We start from the raw sequence: 14,946 nt of genomic DNA, 5'->3' as shown, positions 1-14,946 counted from the left end.
ATTCTGTGCTATCCAAGAGAACTTCTGACGGGCATGGCAAACTACAGAGGTCCTGACTCTGCTTTTAATTAAGAGCTATGTGATAGAGACACCTGTACCTTCTTTCTTGCATGTTGAAAAGTCCAGGGGAAGCTTCCACAGTAATCAGTGGCAGAATACAGCCTTACGTGGTAACTAAATTTTTAGCAACTTACTATTATTTCACTGTATTGTCTTATTCATTAGTTGTTTGAAAAAAATTGTTGCATTGTTCATGACCATTTCCACTCTTTCATCTTTCATCCTTCTTTTCACATTTTAGCTATCTTAAGGGTTTTATTCCGTCATTTCCCTGCGTTTCTTCCCTCACAGGGACTTTAGTCTTCACTCCTAGTTCTTTGTTCACAGCACCGGTTAAATAATCAGAGATTAAGTTTGGCTTGATAGCAAAATGTCGTTATTTGAATTTAGAGAGAACGTCAAATTGATAAATCAAATTAAGAGCAGAAGCAGCAGCTTACTTCTCAAGGGACATCTCTTCAAGTTGTCTGCCAGCTTAGGCAAATACCACTGCATTAGTTACTGATTACTCAATGGAGGAAAAAATTGAATCCCTTTGGGGAAACAAGTGGAGGAATTAGTTGAGTGAAGCTCTCCTAGAAGTCTTTGGGTACTTGAGAGAAAGGGAGAGAGAGAAAGAATTTGGAATGCATGAATTTAGTGAAACAATAGAAAGCATCAGGACTCAAAGAAGGAAATATTTGTATCTGTTTGTATCTTTTAAGCTTTCTTCCTGATCACCCAAAAAGGAGGGGCAGGGATTTGAAAGAAATTCAAAGTTCAATTTGTGATCCTTTACTTTTTTATTTGGGGGGGGGGGGCGGGGGGGGTGCTGATGTTCTGTTTGTGAAGGAGCCCTGAAAGGTTCTAGGCTTGCTAACTTGTTTTGAAAATTTCAGAGGATGTGGTGTGTGCTCTCTGGTATGTTGTATGAGCTTTTCAAAGTTATCTTTAAAGCTGGCATATTACATTTTTGACAGATTACATTTTCTCACAGGTATATGATATATGCTTGAATTAAGATGTCACAATTTGTTTAAATGTTTGAAAAAATTTAAAGAACAGAAAATGACAAAAATATCATATCCCTGTTTCAACAGCTTAGCTTTTAATCTTTTACAGTGTTCTAGGCTTGCTGGTTTTTCTGTTTACTGTCTTTACATAGCCAAAACCTACATTTAAAAGAACAATACATGAAAGTATGTAGGCAAAAACATTACCTTAAATTGAGATTATATAAACTTTTTAAAATAAAGCCTTGTCTGCAGATGTAAGGCCTCTTTGCTTTCAAGTTAGTTAAGTATCATTATAATGCAATATTAAATAAACAAACAAACAAAATCCAGACAGATATGCTTTTAATCTTGCTGGTGTAAGCCCTGCATGCAGTGGAATACTTAGTGCATGTTCCAAATCCCACCGTAGTTAGCGGAGTGTATACACACGCACAAATGAATAAATATCAAGTTAGAAGACTTCTTAAATTAAAGGATAATGTTAACACAAGAACAGACTTCTTTTTTTTTTCTTCTTTTCTTTTTAAATGAATCATTGGTAGGTTTAGGTCAGGAATTAAAAGTAATGAAGTTTTGAAGAAACCCTAAAAATAAAGCATTGGGGACTTCTGTTAAGGTAGACCTTAATACTTCAATGAACAAGATTATATTATGTGAATGCTACAGCTGGACCATGACCCTAAAAATTCGAAGGGTATTGATTCAAGCATGTAACCTGAAAAACTGAAAAACTGAGATTCTCAGGCACTCCTTGATGCCTGATTCAGTGATTCAGTTTTGGGAGAGCAGCTTAGTGTTCCCTTTGTAGATCACTTGCATTCAAGATAGTTCTTTATGGTCCATTTTAAGACTATTGAGGATCTAGTTAGTGTGCTTTTCCTTTCTCCCCACCACCATTTTTTTTAATGTAACATTGCTAGAAGCGCAGTTCAACTTCAATCTTAGTATAGTTGGGGAAAGATGGAATACAAATATACTTTTCACGTTTTGAATTACCTTGTTGACTTGAGTGCAAGGTAGAAACTTCAAACTAACACTTTACAGAAAATATCTAGCTGTACAAAAAATGTTTCATTAAAATTACCATATTTCACTTACCATTACTGGATGAATTCAGTTCAGATTATTAAAATTACAACCATTTAGCAAAAATCCTCCCAGTAGTTAAAAAAGAGACTCATGAAGTTTTATAAACTCAGGATTCAGTCCAGACCTGAAACACTAATTTGGCAGTGATGTAGCTCACAATAATATGTTTGTTTACCCTTGCTTTTGGTAAATACATATTTCCTTAGCAAATGTATTATATACAAAAATAATTAATTAGCATTATCTTAATGAAATCTGTTGTCCATAAACAGACTCAGAACTCTTCAAAAGATATGTCTCATGTTTCACAATTCAAGCTTCTCTACTAAAATTACTTTTAAATTGCCAGTAGCTGTAGTCTTTATTTACTTGTAAATCCTCTGTGTGTGTATGTAATTTAACTTCAGAGTAAGTTATCATAAAATAGTCTGTTTTGTTACAGCATTACTTAAAAGCTCCCAGGGAACTTAGTTGTAAATATTGCTCTCTGTGACATGTTTCTCCTATAAAATAGGAAAACTAATTTCATACTAGCCTTTTCTTTTCATATAATTATTAATTGTGAAGCTTTTTTTTGCCGTTAGAAACAATAACGTGAATGTAAATATATTAAAAAATAGGTGTATTTGAGAAGCCTGTTCTTTCAATATAGGTGGATTTACTTAGCCATCTCTAAACTAACAATATCTGAGAAGACCACAGAATGATTCCGCTTTCTGAATTTCACTTAAATGTCTGAAAAATGAATAGTAAGAAAGATTGACCAAAATTGAGAAATTATTTAACCAATATGCAGATTTGTCTCTATGGATGTAGTAGTTCTGGTCTGAATCGGGTAGCGTGATCAATAACATAAATAACACATCAAAATTAGATGTTCACTTGTGCTTGAAATCAAAATCTCTTGGTCTGCGCAGGTCACTCACATGTTGGTGCCATTTGGCACTGTCTAATCTGATCTTTCCCCTTCACGGCTCTACCCGAGTGTTACAAAGAACTAAACAGCATTAATCCTTGTGGAACTTTCCAACCAAGAGGGCTGGTGCTGGGATTGTGTTATTCCAGAAGTGCCCACTTTTGGGAAAGATTCAAACTGTGTAAAAGTCTCATTGTTGACTTATTGTTAACTCCATCCCTCTTGTTGAGGTGAGACAGCAATTTTTGGTAGTGTCAAATGGTGATGAGTGGTCCAAAGGAACAACTTGTCTGTCTGTTCTGTGTGTTGATAAAAGGAAAACTGACCTCAGTGCCTCACAAGCCATTTTGGTTCCATATTTTGACTTGAATTCATACTGTAACCAATCTCTAAGAGGAGCTTCTAATTATAAGTTCCTTGTAGTAAGTCTTTGAATATGGCTTCTTACACCAGCTTAAGAAGAGGTTTTGGAGAGAATAGTATTTGGCTACAAATGATGTATGCAGGTAGGAGACCTTCAGTGTCAGTCAAAACCAGAAGAGAATATTCCTTTTTTGAAGAAGTACCGCTTATCTCATCTGCACTCAGGAAGGAGTAAAACTATACAGAATACTAGTAATAATGGTATAATTAGTGTCCATATCAAAGAATGCACAAATTGGTATATAGATTTGGATTAGTATTAGAAAAATAATAATTGTGGAAGTTATTTGCATATTAAACAAACACATTAATGAAGAATACTATTAAAACAAATGTGTAGTTTAAGTTCTTAACCAGAAGTAGAATACAAAAAAAGTTACATTGACTTTGTTTTTCTATTCTTTCAAGTACGCAAACTTGCAGAAACGTTCAAAATGTTTAATTACTATTGAAATTGAAGTCAGTGACTAGAAAGGGCATCTCATGAAAATGTGCATTGCATCTTACCCTGAAGGAAGAAATATTGGGGCTGATGAAAGCAACCTACAGAGAATGTGGAATAACAGCCAAGAGCTGGCATTTTAGAAATGTCTGTTCATAGAGGTACAAGTTTTATTTCACATTGTCCTCACCCTTCTCAATAAGAATGACTGATAGCTTCACTTTGTGATTTTCCAGCTTTTAAGAGTCTATTTTTATTTATTTTTTATGACCAACCTCACACTTGTTAAATGTAATTTTTGCTTTATGTAACATAAAAAAGAGCACATCTGCAGTATGCTGTCCCATGAATTAACAAGAATGACTGGACATAAGACAAGAAATCCTTTGAAAACATATGTTCACATTAAATATCTGGGCTATCTCAGTAAAGGAGGTCTTATGGGGTCATTTTTGATGCAGTGCAAGTAAACCATTTCTGTTCTCCTGAAATAGTTTCTTTCAGGTTTATATTGAGCTTTTATAAAGGCACATTACATAAATAAGGGCTTAGTTTGTACATTAGTCTTTTGCATCTTGGATTCTTACTAAATCCTTGTTTTTACCAACTTGAAGCTTAAGAGATATTGATTTTTGCTACACGTCTGCGGTGTTTATTTTGATATGTCTGGGATTAAAAACAAAATTAACACGCATAATCAATTTTCTTGGAATTAAAAAGGGCACTTTGGTACCTTTGGTTAAATTCTTCTGAAGAAAAAGGAGAGTAAAAGAGATGTGATAATAAAAGGATTGATTTATTCAATCACTGGCTATAAAAACATTAGCCCTGGGAAAGAGCCTTCCTCTAAGAGCTTTAGCCGCCCAGTCTCGCTTGTGTGGTACAAAATAATTTACATTTTTAGAGAAATTTCGTGTCTTCTGTGAGCTCTAGTGAAACATGAATAAATTGCTTTCTTTTCCTCTTTTTCTGATTTTTATAAAGCTGAATCCATTAGGGGCTGAGTCAAACTGTAATGAAAGGAAGGCAACAACTAAGATGATGGAAACCCTGGATTAGATTTCTTAGTAGTCCAAGCCCAGCTGTCATAGCCTACGTGTCAAGTTAGTGCTCTTTGGGGAGGCCTGACAGTACATGTGAATATTTTTTTTAACTGCTGTGTTACAACAGGTCTCTAAAGCAGCTAGGAATTAAACAGAGAAGCGAAGATTAAGAATTAAATAAAGCCACAGCAAGCAGTTCACCAGCGAGATTTGCAGTCAGGCAAGTAAACCTTTCCAAGACTGTTCGCCCACTGCCGCCTCTCTGCCAGGCTTGCATGTGACCCCCTGTGCTCCCTTGGTGCTCGCTGAGTTATTTATGTGATCGCTGAGGGTGCGTCTCAAGGATACAGTTGTTCGTGTTACAGAGTGCACTGGCCTGGTGCTGCTCTAGCACGGTCTGTCGAGTTCACCACAAACCAACTCAGCTCAAATAAAGCCTCTGCGATGGGCTGGCATTTTTATTTTCCATATTACAAAGGTTTTTCTCAGCTGGTTCATAATATAATAGGTACAATCTAAACAGAACACAGGAGAAGCTAAAGTACAGTTTCTAGTTTTATGCCTAATAAATGAACCAGGATCAAACTAGGGCTCTGCTATTGGAAGAAGGGCAACCTTCAAAATTTATGCCTATGAAATATTACTTCTGCTAGAACAAGGCTTTGCTTGAAGACTCTTAAACCTCCAAGCAGGAGTGTATTATTCTAACCTGTAGCAAGAAATTTTGTCTATTATACTTCGTGAGCTTTGTGATGAGGTTGGAACATGACTTGATCAGAACATGACTTGATCAGATCATACAGATTCCAGCATGGATTTTAAGAGGAAAGCTACTTTTTTTTTTTTTTTTAATCAAGAAGACCTGCTTTCCTGTCAAAGCACCAAACATTCATCTGAGTACAGTCTGGTGTTACATTATCAAATTGCTGTTGCCCAGGTCTTCTACCTAATGCGTGGAATTTATCCAGCTTCCCAAGAGACTCTTACTTCCTCCTATGAAGGGGATGATGGCAGTCAGGGGGTCCCCAGGTCTGTATTAGATTCAGATAGCTGAAATCATGTTAAGTTCCACATTCACTTTGTGAATTTGGTGAAATTGTCTTATTTTCAAACCTATGTTAATTTCAAAACAGATTCCCTGGCTTGTGAGAACAGTTAAAAAAAAAGGGGGGGGGGCGGGAAAGGGAGGAAAGTCTGCCAGAATCCCTCTCAGACTTGTGCCTCGGGGGAAAAATTCTTTCCTTATTTCTCAGCTGGTGACTTCACATGATTTAGCACATCTTAGGAAGGCATTTCAAGCTGGCAGCAGCTGCAACTGAAATGTTGTCTGCCTCCTCTTCCACTGATGCCTTTGTGAGGGACAGGACTGAGAGTTAAATCTTCCCTTAACAGCCTAACCTATGGCAGCAACCCAGAAATAACCCTGTTTCCTTTCCTTCCCTTGCAACACGGTTGGGGGAAAGGTCCAAAAGAAACTGTCGCTGCAGTCGAGGAGTCGAGTGGCAGGGTGGCATCTTTTACTTTATGAAGACGTTTGTTTGCCTGGCGGATGTTTCTAAGCTCTGCTGTTCCTACAGCAAATCAAAGTGATTGGTATGGCATTATTCCGATTGAATTTAAAATTACCAAAATATAAAGTTTTCTAAAAAGACCTGTTTTGAAGTAGTTTGGTAAAGCTGACAACCATGCTCACTTCAGTGAAGCTGCATTGGTTGCATCACCTGAGGACTGGGCCTAGACTAGCCAGAGCATTTTTTAAAAAATTCCAGCTTCTACTGGCATATTCTTAAAAATCTCTGTAGTTCTATAACTTTCTAAAGTAGCTCACAAGTCTTATGCTGACTGCAAATAAAACAGAAAATCCATTTCCATTTTTCAGTGTAATCTTTTTTTCATGGGATTCTATTTCTCAACAGAAGTGGATGACTGGCCTGAAAGCTGGAGTTTTCTACTTATCTGTAAAGACAGAAGAAGACAAGTAGTTGCCTTTCAAGTTGTCCTGTGTTTTCTAGAAGAACATGGCCATAAATCCAAAAACTAGGAGGGAGAAACACAACACTGAGTGATGCTCTGACCATCGAAAGTGTTGTTCCTAATACCTGGTGAAGAGAACTTGGTCTGATTGCACTCTTTTGGTAAAATCAGCAAGGAAAGTTGAGACAAAGAAGCTTCTCCAGAGTGTCCATGGGAGAGGTATCTAACAATAGTATTATATCCATGTGAATGCAAGGACGCTGCATGAACCTGAAACTTAATTTCCAATAGGTTTTTTTTTTCCTTTTTTTTTGGTAAGAGAGGAGTAGAAGCATTTTGCATCAATCTTAGAACAGGACTTTAGCTGCTACAGGGAATGGTATTCTCCCTAGAAAACCTCACTCACAAGAAAAATGATACTTCCATAAGGGATTCTGTATCTTCTTTTTAAAGAACATAATCTTCCAGATGCTTCCCCTACATCTCCTTAGCCAGAGAGGATGCACTCATGCCTAAGATGCATTAGAAGATATAAAGCTCAAGTCAGATAAGGAGGAAAAAAAAAAATCTCCCTGGCATCCTTTTTTTTTTTTTGTAGCAGATGTATTACTGAATTTTCTCTGCTTCACTGGCTTCAGCTTCTGTACTCAGAATACACCTTTGGCTAAGCTCTTGGAAGACAGTTTCCCAAGTGAAGAACCTGCTTTTTAGAGGCCACAGATGATAAGCAGCTTGTGAGCCACCAAGCAGAGCAGTCACTGGAGATGCTGAAATAAAGAAGTCTCAACCATGAAGAAGTACTCCTATGTACAGTTATAAAAAGTAGGTAAGCCTTTAGAGGCCAGAAAACCACAGAGCCAAACCAGAACATAACAAACGAGATCTGCAGAACAAGAAACTCTCAACAAAATTACATAGAGCACTCACGTCAAAATACAGAGATAAAAGCAAAAAGAACTGAAATCAGAGCTTCTAATCAGAGCAGTCCAACACTATATTTGAACCTCAGTATGCTAATGGCATATAATTAAGCTAGAGGACGTGTTTAAGTAATCTGAGCTTTCCAGTTTTCCCTCCCTTTGGGACACCTTTGAGGAACGTGAACTGCAGAGAAAGGGGAGCTAAGCACCCTCTGACAGCTAGATCCTTTGAAGGCACATCAAGCTGCATATTCAGAAATAAATATCACATGCTACCAGTGGTTTTAATACTGAACTCCTCTGTTCAGTGACATATTTTGCTCAGTGGGTAGAAGATGGTGTTTACAAAATGCAGTTATGAACTGTCCTGCTCCCCTGTCCTGCAGTTTTTAAATGGACCTTTATAACAAGTACTTAACAGACTTGATGCAGTATGTCTATATGAGTAAAAAATAAGATATGAGGTTTTATGTGTAGCCAGGCAATAAGGTTGCACAGTAAGTGCATAAAGTAGGTTCTCAAGCAGAGTATTTAAAAGTTTTACAGGACAAGAACTGTAGTGATTTGGGGGAAGACAGCAAGAATTTTTCAGTTTATCGACTTGGGCATTAATTGGTCTTAGAATCATCGCTATGTTTGAAATCTGTGTTTTCACATCTACTGTACTGTAATTATTTACTCAGCACCCGATATACCTTGCTTTGCTGTACAATGAATGTGGCAATGATGATTCTGCACACAAATTAGGAACAAATATGCTGCTTCTGTTATGATCATTATGTTGTCTGAAACACCAGTCCACTTACTGCTTCTTTGCCCCTTGCCACGATATTTGATGTAATTCGTAACTCTAAAGATGCGTGTTAAAAACTTCCAGGTATATATCATTAAGATATGCACATTTTTGTAAAAGCCTGTAGGAATATCTTTAAGAACGCTGGCAAATTTCTTCAGGACTATAAAATACCACTTCTGTGAGCAAGATAAATACTTCCTTTCATAAGGATTTTTAAGTAGCATTTGGGCGCAATCTTTAGTGGTGGCTCTCGGCAGAGGTAGCAGAAGTGTTTTTATACTGCTCATATGTTGTCTTCTCACCAACTCCTTGAGGTAGCAGAGAGTGAGTTTGGCTTCTACCAAGAGAGTGAGCAGCCCCTGTTTGCTCAGAACTTTGCTTTCTCAGGAGTTCTCCTGGGCCACGTCCTGTCTTTGGGAGCGAGCAAGCAGGTTCCACTTGTGATCTTTATTCTGCAACTAGGCAGGAGCGAAGGAAAAGAAACCCTTCTCTGGGCCTTCTGGGAATTCTCCTTTGCACTGTGGAAACCTTGATTACCCAGCTGGGCAGATGCTCAGCCTGCTTTACCTTGCTGGAAAACTTTGCCTTAAACTGAGAAAGTTTCAAGATACTGGATCTGAAACGTTGTTTCCTTAATTTCTCCCTAACCTGGATTGGAGCAGAGCCAGAGATGAGATGCCGTATGGAAACTTTAAAATAATAGTTTGGATTTCATGTAAAATTTTTTGACAGTAAAGGTAAAACCATAAACTAAAAACTGTCTGCCATTTTGTTTAGGTTTCTTCATGTTTGAGGAATTCTTGATGTCTGTGTAGAATTTTTGATGTATCTCTAATTTCAAGGTACACAAAATACAGTGTCTTATTTTAGCCTTGAGAAAATCCCATTTTTCTACCTACAGTCAACAGTCCGACCTGACAGAGCTGTTATTTAAAGTTGATACTCAACAAATGGTTTATGCAAAAGATGCTGCTATACTATATTGTCACAGACTAGCATATAACTTTCACAATGAACAGAACTGAAAATGTAAGATCAAGAGAGATTTCCATTGTTGTACAAATGTCTGACACGTGCCCAAACTATGTGAGAGAGGAAGATTAACTTGTCTGAGGACTGTTGAATATGAATAAGTAAACAATGGAAGTTATTAGGCAGGGTAAAATTCACATTTCCTTTAGGTTTTCTTATCCAAACCAGAAAAACCTTGCTCTTTCATTACAGTGCCATAGTCTGAGTAGACTCTTTAAAAGCATCTAAAATAAATTCTGCTTCTCATTCATAACTTACCCATCTGTGAAGCCTTTATTCAGAGAAACCTACCTGCTCAACTGCTTGCTGTAGTTCATTAAAGGCTCCCATTTGTACTCATAAAGATTCATTCATTGCCCTGAATAATATATACGGTATACTGAAAAGAGAACCAACTCTCGCTTTTACAATCTAAATTAAACAACTTTGTCTAATAAAAGAAGCACTGTCTCATTTCTAACTAGGCCATACGCCCTAAGGGTCTTGCCTGTGTGCATGCATTGATTTATTTTTGCCAAATTGTCCTACAAGGATCGGAAAGCTTAACTGAGCCGAGCAGACTGAATTGTTCATCTTTTTTCTGCCTGCTCAGAAAGACTGAAGCAAGCATGGGCACAATTCTAAAATGCAATTGGACAGCCTTCTGTCCTTTTTCTCAGTCCCACCTTCTAACCTCTCTAATCTTGAGAGTTCCTCTCCTTTATATGTGGCTCTTACAAATGTCCATGATTAATAACTGCTGTGATTCATTAGCCTGTGTTGTTGGTATTGTTTCCCCAATGGGAGCATTTGCTATCCAGCGATAGTCCGTGATTACTCTGCCTTGTGGAGCAGTAAGATGCTTTCAATCTAATGCGCTGTCCATGTTTTAGCATAAAATAATATTAAGGCATCCACATAATGGAACCATCTGAAGATCCATTTTATTAAGCAGTGAAAGAAAATGTGTGTGTTTGTATGTGCAAGGGAAATGTAATCAGCAAATCTTTTTTGCCAGAAACATCATTTCAGAAAGCGTTTCACATAAAGATGCAGCTATTTTGAGGTACAGTTCTCTGGATTTGAGGCTGAAAAAATACTCTTTAGCCAATATCTTACCTGATACAATTAACTTACTCAAATTGTATACAGCCTATTCAAAATAGGAAAAATAGAAAACACAGGTAGGTTAATTGTATTTATTCAGTTTTGCAGGTATTTATTTTAAATGCAATCTACCTTCAAGTACAAAGCTGTAGTGCTCTGAAAAGATCACTGTTTCAAGTTACTTCACATACCTTAACAGAGCATGTAACCTTTTTACATTATGTGATCAACTTTTTTGACAGTGCAGGGCCAGCACAGCTAATGGAATAATAGCCTGCAGGGTCCAGCTAAATGATATACGAATATAATCAACCTTTGTGATGACTATTCAAAAGTAATCCCTTTAGCTTTCAACTGCAACATATATTTCAACCAGGCAAAGCCATATGAAGAAAATCTCTCCAGACTCCGCTGATACAATATGGCCTTCATATCCCCACCGTGTGTTTGCTGCTCACAGTGAGTTTTAAATTTAAGGTAATGGCTACTGTATATTCATGTGAGCATAGAACAATACCTTTGATTTGTTGGAGAAATGTTACATTAGCTACCAAGGGCCCTATTCAGTAAACTTTGACACAACCCTTATATATGGTTTACTGCTTATTCTAAATGGAATATGCCTGATAAAAATGCTTTGCATGCCCAAATTGTACAAATTCATTGATCTCTATATTCATAAAACCTCCAAGTACAACTGCATCCATTCCAAGTGAACCTAGTCAGGATACATGGCTAAACATGTTGGCCCAATCTGCTTTTGAAAAAGTATTGCATCCGTTTTCATTTATCACAACAGAAAAAAAGTAGGAAGATGTTCTACAAGTGTGGGATGTGCATGGTGTTGGCAGTCATATTATTTGCTGCTGGATTTGCTTTATTCCTACTCCACTACATCATTCTACAGATTATATAACTGAAAACAGCTGCATGACCTTTAAAAATGCAAGTAAATTTTAAATTACAATAATGGGTTAGATCTCATCAGCTGTGTTATGCCAACGTGATAACCTAACACATGCTGCCAAACCATGGGGAGGGTATAAAGAATATGGTGATATAGTCTTGCTTTTTCTCTCACCCTTTTGTGACAAAAATACAGTTTTGGCTAACAGTGAGTCTGAATATGTGGAATTAATTGTATTAAAGGAAAATAGATGTCACTATATTGCTGTATGTTACTGGTTTTGCATGTACAATATAGTAAGAGTTCACTCACATTAACAGCAGTTGCAAATGTGGGTTTGTTTGCAAATATATACCTAAATACATGTAAAAACATAATAGCACTGTTGCTGTCTTTTGTTTGAGGTGTTGTATTGCTGGATTTTATGCCACTTAAGCAATTTAGCTATAGTGGAAATGTAGGAGAGGGTATGGACTTTTCTCCTGTTTGTTCACCATGTCACTTCTTGAGCCTGCAGAAATTAGGGCAACCTCAGCATCCTGCAGCAGGGAGTTCCACGGATGAGTTGGCAATGCACAAAGAACCCCTTCCTTTGTCTCCAAGCCCACCACCTGCAACTTTGAGTATATCCTACCTCATTCTTTTATTGAAAGAGGCAGTGAAAAATGGTTTCTGAGTCACCTTCTGCATACTACTCTCATTTTTATTGTCCTCTCCTCAAATTATTGCCTTTTTTTTTTTTCAAAGCAGTTTCAGTTCCCCCAAACAACAGTCCTCTTATGATTCTTCACCTGTTCATGGAGCTCTTCAGTGCAGATCTTGTTTAATAAATTCAAACAGTCTCTGAACAATGCAAAACTTGGATTTGAATGCTTTCTCATTGCATGGGCATGCAAGCTCAGGAACATGGGTATTGCCTCATTCATTTTCTTTATAATCTTTTGAGAAAGTAGTGCCTAAAATTCCTGTCCTCTCTGGAGTTAGTGATCATTTTAACTTCAGTCTTTGTAGGTGAGGCTTTCATTATTTTATACGACTTTTCACTAATTGTACTGTGTAAAGGACTAGAAGCTCTGTTTAGCTTTCTCCCAGGGGCAGGATGAAATAATGAAATTTTTAGAAGTGTAACTATCTCCACATAGACACATGTAAACAGCAAGAACAGAGATGCCAATTCTAGCTGCACTGAAAATTTGACTAGGCAACTTTAATTATATTTTATCAACAGCAGTGATAATATGTCAGGAACATCTCATTATGATTAATTACATTTACATACTATTAATACATATTAATGTTTATTTCTGCATTTTGCACAACACACTAAGATAGAAGGAGAATGCTTGATGATGTGATCTGTGGTGGTATATATGTATTGTCGTTATGAATATGAGATGCTTTTATTGTTCCCATATAGCACTGGCCAAACAAATGCCAAGAAAACATTTATGGCTCAGTGTTCCATCAGTTAACTTTGATATGCTTCTTATTTACTGAGAGGGTAGAACTGTTAATCAGACAACAATAGCTCAATGTCCAAGTCTGAAGGCAAAAGGCTAAAAGGTGCATGAGAAAAGCAATTTATGCTATAATTCCCCATCTGTCATGTGGACATCTCCACTGCTTTTTGCATGTGTCAGTGTATGTAAGATACACTGCTGTCAGAGACACACTTCTGTGTGTTGTTTACTCACAAATACATATGTTACTCTACATACCTGGTCACATTTTGGGCTTGAGTCACCCACCAATTTTTCAACAATGAGCTTCCACTGGAAAAAGCAATAATTCCTCACTGCTGTGAAGCTGTGGTGGGGTGGAGTGTGTAGTTCAGACTCGCTGTTAGTACATCTGAACTGCGTGAGGCTCTCGGCTGCTTCACTGTGTTTGTGTTCTTAAGCCAAACTGAGAAGTTATAGACTGTGCAGCCATGAGCAGAGCCCCTTGTGTTCAACTAGGTTTTATTAGATTGGTTTTAGACGTGGTCTACCAGTAAAGGAATTTCCATGGATGTACTTTAGTCCTGGTTTCAGAAAATGTTACCTGGAGTAACTGCATTGTTAAATAGAGAGTTAACTGCTAATGTACATGTTGTCCTCATACAAAATGAGACTTCATCTGATAACTTATGCTATTTCTTAGATATTCTTCATAGGTCTATTTATCCTATTCTTACTTGCATACAACAATAGATGAAGTCCTAGTTAGCAATTATACTTAATAAAAGCCTATGATACGACAAAACAAATTTTATCTTGAGTGGTCCAGTAGTTCGCATCTGTGTCAGACATTGCACCAGCAGAGACACTGCCTTGAACATTATTTTTCGTCTCCACCAGAACTGGATCCACGTATTTATTTTGGACATAAATTAAATCCATATGCCATGTAAGCACCATTGGTATTGCCGTGATTGAAAGACAGAGTTCAGTTTGAGGCATCACAGTGCAAAGGGGTAGTGACAAATTGAGGACGATCCAGCCAAGGATTATGCAGAGGTCAGAAAACATGAGCACCTTTCAAATACTGAAGAGACTCTGTTTGCTTAGCCAAGAAAGAGAAGATTACGGGAAGGAAAATAGTCTCTCAAGCTATAAAGAGCTATCATAAAAGAGGATGGTTTTCTTTTCCTCTTCATGTCTATCAAAGGTAGAACGAGAAAAAAACCCACAGCTTAATTAGCAACAAATCTTTATCTTAAGTATTAGGGGAAAAACTGAGCTATAGGATTGTGAAGCACTGGAACAGAGAAATTAGGGATGTTGTGAAATGGCCTTCATCAGAAGCTTTTGAGAATAGATTTGACAAATAGATGTCAAGGATGGACTAGATATATGTGCACTTTCTTCATTTGAGGAGGCAAACCAGATCAGTAGTTCCCAAAATAGGAAGCAAACCCCCAGGGATGGTGTGGTTGTAACTAGGCAGAGAGTCGCTGGGAACAGAGCAGAAAGTGCAGCTCGGAGGTGGGAGTTTGGCATGGAAATGGAGCAAGGAAGGAACAAGGCTGAGCATCACCCATCACAGGAGCAAAGGGCGTGTGTGGCTGCCAAAAGCTCTGCAGTTAAGCCGTTGCCTCCCAGCCACCTGTTGTTTTGGTCACATCCCATTAGGAGAACCCCACTGAGGGACGGCAGTTTTACTTATCCAACCTCCTCAACCTGCTCGTGTTTTCTGCACTGCTCACTCCTTCCCCTGGACGGTCTCCTTAGTGCCTGCTATCTTTCAGTGCTGTCTTTGCCGTCATCTTCTCCCAAATGCAT

General features: G+C 37.7%; 1 protein-coding gene across 4 annotated transcripts in view; it reads left to right on the top strand.

Annotated features, from left to right (window-relative positions):
• TTC29 (tetratricopeptide repeat domain 29) overlaps positions 1-14,946 on the top strand; it is a 220,166-nt gene that overhangs the window by 203,088 nt on the left and 2,132 nt on the right. The window lies entirely within an intron of this gene.

This window comes from Caloenas nicobarica, chromosome 4 (genome assembly GCF_036013445.1).
Source record: "Caloenas nicobarica isolate bCalNic1 chromosome 4, bCalNic1.hap1, whole genome shotgun sequence".
NCBI lineage: Eukaryota > Metazoa > Chordata > Aves > Columbiformes > Columbidae > Caloenas > Caloenas nicobarica.
Note: the sequence above shows the minus strand (reverse complement) of the source record. Positions and strands in the feature narration are given on the sequence as shown.